Source organism: Hipposideros armiger, unplaced genomic scaffold (assembly GCF_001890085.2).
Source record: "Hipposideros armiger isolate ML-2016 unplaced genomic scaffold, ASM189008v1 scaffold_1664, whole genome shotgun sequence".
Lineage (NCBI taxonomy): Eukaryota > Metazoa > Chordata > Mammalia > Chiroptera > Hipposideridae > Hipposideros > Hipposideros armiger.
The window spans coordinates 70866-76486 of NW_017733014.1; positions in this window are offsets into that span (position 1 = coordinate 70866).

Here is a 5621-nt window from a genome sequence, read left to right on the forward strand (position 1 = left end):
GCGCGGACTGTGGGCAGAGGCTCCGTCCTGTCCTCTGGCCTCTGGACAGGGAGGGGCTGTGAGGAGAGGCCTCCCTGGCCAGGGTGGGGACAGCACATCTGGGACCAGGCCTGGCTGGTGAGAACTGCCTGCAGGGATCTCGGGTGGACTTGGGGCTCAGGTGGGCATCTAGTCTGCCTTCTGATGCCTCTGGTCCAGGGTCTGAGGACACTGGATGAGACGGGAAACCCCTGAGGGGCCCACTGCTGGTCACACAAGGGGCTGGGTGGCCCGAGTGCTCACCTGGGACCACGCCTACCTGGGCGAGGGGTTCGGGTAGAGGTTGCTGTCCAGATCAGAGGAGCAGGGCTGGCAGCAGCAGGGGAGGAGGGAGGCCTCAGGGCTGGCCAGTGGGAGAAGGCTGTGGCCCCCAGACAGGTCCTGGGGGAAGGACAGTCCCCACGACCACTGCCCTTAGCCGCTGCCACCCGAGGGCTGGTGAGCGGGGCCTTCGAGGTGGGGGCTGTGGCCTGACCCAGGCCACCTTTCTGGAAGGTGTGGGCTCCAGCTTTCCCACCACATGTATGCCACGTTGTGGACATGGTGACAAACCTTAGGTCAGAGTCCCTGCCGTCCTCAGCCTCCCTCTGCCTGCAGGGGCAGCCCCGGGAACCAAAGCCTGGACGTGGATAAGGCAGAGCGTGCAAAGGGTGGGCAGGACCACATCATGTACAGCCAGAGCTGGGGGCGGCCCGGGACAGCGTGTTCTGCCAGGAGCCTGGCAGGCACGAATGGCATCCTAGCTCAGAGCGCCATGGCACAGCCTGACGGACGGGGTGGGCCGGGTCCTCCGAGGGCCTGTCCTTGGAGGCCAATCACTGTGGGTGGGTGTCTACACGGTGCATGAGACACAACATGGCCTATAACCTGCACAGTGCTGGTCCTGGGGGGAGGCCCCTGGAGCCCCCTCTGGCCATAGCAGGGAGTGGACCCACTGCTTCAAGACCGGCAGCTGGGAGGTGCCCCTGCTCATCGGGTCAGCACCTTCGTGGTGGAGTTCAGGCCCAGCTCCGCCACCCACTCCTGTCAGCCTCCCGAGGGTCTGTGGGGAGCCTGCCTGTTGCGAGCTGACCTCTGACAGTCTGGCTGGTGCAGGCTCTGGCCTTGCTGATTCCTGCTGCTGGTGAGTGCCAGGGCTGTTTGTGCCAGCCTGCCAGGCTGGGATGGGTGTCTGAGGGTCAGTGAGGTCATCTCAGAGCCCTTTGAAGCCCCAGGCTGCAGGTGGATGCTGTGACATGGTCCGAGCCGGCCGGGACTGGCCCTGGAGGCCGAGGGTCTGGGTATGACACCAGGAGTGGCCCCTCATGACCCCAAGGGCACGGTGTTACCCAGGATTTCGGTGCCGGGTCTGTCAGTGTGGGAGTTACAATTGCAGGAACATGGTGGGAGGGTCCTTGGCAGAAGCCCCCTGTATGAGGGGGGTGGGCCCCTTCCCTGCCCGAGCCCCTGGCCCATGCACCCATAGAGGCCTGTCCTCACAGGGCCATCTGTTCCACGTCACCATGGTTTAGCAGCACAGGCCCATGTGGGGACAGCCGTGGGGTGGCTGCACTTTTTGTTGTGCCTGCCTCACCCCGGTTTGTGTTACTGGCTGCACCACTGTGGTAACTACCATACCCATGGTGATATGGTCCCCTACATAATCCTGTGATGTCACTGCCTCACCGAGGACAGCTAGGCTTGGGCTCAGGGCCCAGGCCGGGGTTTTTGATGGGCCCTGTGACGCTGTGGTAATCACCATAAGTACTACTATAGTAACACAGTGACACAGACCCATCCCCAAACCCCCACCCTGGGGGCCAGGCCGTTGTGGGGAGCTGGGAGTCAGGGCTGAGCTGTGGACAGAGGCAGAGCCCCAGGGAGGCTGTGGGCAGCTTCAGGGCTGCAGGTGTCCTGCTGGGAGCGCCTGGGATGCCTTGCCCAGCAGGTGGATGTGGCTCCCCCTGGCTCTGCTGAGGGTTCGCGGCAGGGCACACTGCCTCACGCCGGTGTCTGTGTCACTCTGGGTGCAGCCCCATGTGACAGCCTTCTGGGCTGGGTCCCGGTGATCATGGGAGACTGGCTGTCATCAGGCCTCAAAGCTCCAGCCTGGTCACTGGGGTTCCCCTCTGTAGCAGGACACCGTCCATGTCTAGTCCCACCTGAGAACAACACCGGCCTGTGGGGGCTGCCGGGGCCTGGCCTTGGCATTGCTTGTCCTCCAGTGTCCCATGAGCCTCTGGAGCGGAGGGCTGTCCTTTGCTGGAACCCCACCCTGCTGTCCCTGTCCATAAGGGTCTTCGAGACCAAATGGCTGCCCCTTTGGGGTAGGTCATCTGAACCTCGGTGGCCCCACCCAAGAGGCCCTGTTGGTGCCTTCCCTCTTTAACCTCAGGTGTGGGGACAGCCCTGGGACCCTGACCTATGTCCCTGGGCAGGCAGGGTGGTTCCAGGCAGTTCCGTTTTAAATATACATTTATGTCAGATTTAAAAATCTCAGTACGGACGCAGTGTCTGCACGTGGTGAAGTGTCAGTGAGAAGGTGGTGTCCCCTTCCTTGTGTTCTCATGCCGGATTCCTGGGCTTCCCCAGTGATGGCTGTCCTGGGCTATGGTCCCCGTACCTCCCGGAGTGTCCTGCCTCCTGCCCCATGTGGCTGCGGGGCCTGCGGGGGCCCAGCGTGCCTCATCCTTTCCTGTTATAATCAGAAAGCGGCCCCCTGACCCGGGACAGATGTCCTAGTCAGGAGCTGGTGCGTTGTGCACTGGGAAGGACCCGGCCACTCACTCCCAGACACTGGAGGCAGCACGTCCACCCCGAGAGCCTGTCGGTGGGGATTTTGGACGGTGCTGTGTCACTGTGGTAGTACCAGCTACTACCACTATAATAGTCACAGTGACACATGCCCTCACAAAATCCCCTGTCCCTGCAGTGGGCTGTGTCCTCCCGTGATGGCCCGGGCTCTGCAGCAGAGAGGCTGNGCGCGGACTGTGGGCAGAGGCTCCGTCCTGTCCTCTGGCCTCTGGACAGGGAGGGGCTGTGAGGAGAGGCCTCCCTGGCCAGGGTGGGGACAGCATATCCGGGACCAGGTCTGGCTGGTGAGAACTGCCTGCAGGGACCTGGGGTGGGCTTGGGGCTCAGGTGGGCATCTAGTCTGCCCTCTGATGTCTTGGTCCAGGATCCGAGGGCACTGGATGGGACAGGAAACCCCTGAGGGGCCCACTGCTGGTCACACAAGGGGCTGGGTGGCCCGAGTGCTCACCTGGGACCACGCCCACCTGGGTTCGGGGTTCGGGTAGGAGGTTGCCGTCCGGATCAGAGGAGCAGGGCTGGCAGCTGCCGGGGAGGAGGGAGGCCTCAGGGCTGGGCAGCGGGAGAAGGCTGTGGCCCCCAGACAGGTCCTGGGGGAAAGACAGTCCCCACGACCACTGCCCTTAGCCGCTGCCACCCGAGGGCTGGTGAGCAGGTGGGGGCTGTGGCCTGACCCAGGCCGCCATTCTGGAAGGTGTGGGCTCCAGCTTTGCCACCACATGTAGGCCACGTCGTGGACATGGTGACAAACCTTAGGTCACAGTCCCTGCCATCCTCAGCCTCCCTCTGCTTGCTGGGGCACCCTTGGGACCGAAGCCTGGATGTGGATAAGGCAGAGCGTGCAAAGGTTGGGCAGGACCCCAACATGTACAGCCAGAGCTGGGGAGCAGCCCAGGACAGTGTGCTCCGCCAGGAGCCTGGCAGGCACGAATGGCATCCTAGCTCAGAGCGCCCTGGCACAGCCTGACGGACGGGGTGGGCCGGCTCCTCCGAGGGCCTTTCGCTGGAGGCCACTCACTGTGGGTGGGTTTCTACACGGTGCATGAGACTCAACATGGCCCATAACCTGCACAGCCCTGCTCCTGGGGGGAGGCCCCTGGAGCCCCCTCTGGCCATGGTGGGGAGTGGACCCACTGCTTCAGGACCGCCAGCTGGGAGGTGCCTGTGCCCATCAGGTCAGAGCCTACGTGGTGGAGTTCAGGCCCAGCTCCGCCTGTCAGCTCCTGTCAACTCGCACCTGTCAGCCTCCTGAGGGTCTGTGGCGGCCTGCCTGTTGGGAGCTTGACCTGTGATGGTCTCGCCGGTGCGGGCTCTGGCCTCGCTGATTCCTGATGCTGATGAGTGCCAGGGCTGTTTGTGCCAGCCTGCCAGGCTGGGATGGGTGTCTGTGTGTCAGTGAGGTCACCTCAGAGCCCTTTGAAGCCCCCGGCTGCAGCTGGATGCTTTGTTCATGGGCCATGCTGGCTGGCCTGGCCCTGGAGCCTGAGGGTCTGGCTATGACACCGGGAGTGGACCCTCATGGCCCCGAGGGACTGGCGGTTAGAGCCGCGGCTTCGGTGCTGGGTTTGTCAATGAAGGTGTTACAATTGCAGGAACATGGTGGGAGGCTTCTTGGCAGAAACCCCCTGTACGAGGGGGGTGGGCCCCTTCTCTGCCCGAGTCCCTAGCCCATGCGCCCAAGAGGGGCCTGTCCTCACAGGGCCATCTGTTCCACGTCCCATGGTTTAGCAGCACAGGCCCATGTGGGGACAGCCGTGGAGGGGCTGCTCCTTCGGCTGTGCCTGCCTCCCCCCAGTTTGTTTTACTGGCGGCACCACTGTGGTAACTACCATACCCATGGTGATGTGGTCCCGTACAAAATCCCATGATGTCACTGCCTCACCGAGGACAGGCTGGGCTTGGGATCGGGGTCTGGGCAGGGTTTTTGATGGGCCCTGTGACGCTGTGGTAATAACCGTAAATACTACTATAGTAACACAGTGACACAGACCCATCCCCAAACCCCAACCCGGGGGCCGGGCCGTGGTGGGAGCCGGGACTCAGAGTGGACAGAGGCAGAGCCCCAGGGAGGCTGTGGGCAGCTTCAGGGCTGCAGGTGTCCTGCTGGGAGCACCTGGAACGCCTTGTCCAGCAGGTGGGTGTGGCTCCCCNGGAGGTGGAGGGACAAAGGGTGGGCTCGCTGCAAGAACGCTGGCCCATGGAGCCTTTGCCTGGAAGCGGCCCTCTGGCCGCCCGAATAGGGGACCTGAGGGGTCATGGTGCAGACATTTGAGGTAACATTTGAGGTACGGCAGATGAAGGATGTTGGAAGCAGAGGAACGTGGTGGCAGAAATTTAACAAGAACAGCTCACGGGCTGGACACCACACCCTGATGCACGCCTTTCTCTGGTCCTCGCCCCCGATGGTGGGGAGCCGTTATTTCTGTCACCATTCCACTTAGTGGAGGGAGAGGCTGAGCACAGGCAGGGAGGGGATCTGCACAGTGTCCCTGCAGACTGCGGCAGAGCCAGGTTCCCACGGAAGGAAGATGCACAAGTAGGTGGATGGTTGAAGCTCTTTCTGGGAGGGAAAGGGCGCCGGTTTCCCGATGCTGGGCTGCTTCCTTCTGACTGTGCGCGGACTGTGGGAAGAGGCTCTGTCCTGTCCTCTAGCCTCTGGACAGGGAGGGGCTGTGAGGAGAGGTCTCCCTGGTCAGGTTGGGGACAGCACATCAGGGACCAGGCCAGGATGGTGAGAACTGCCTGTGGGGACCTGGGGTGGGCGTGGGTCTCAGGTGGGCATCTAGTCTGCC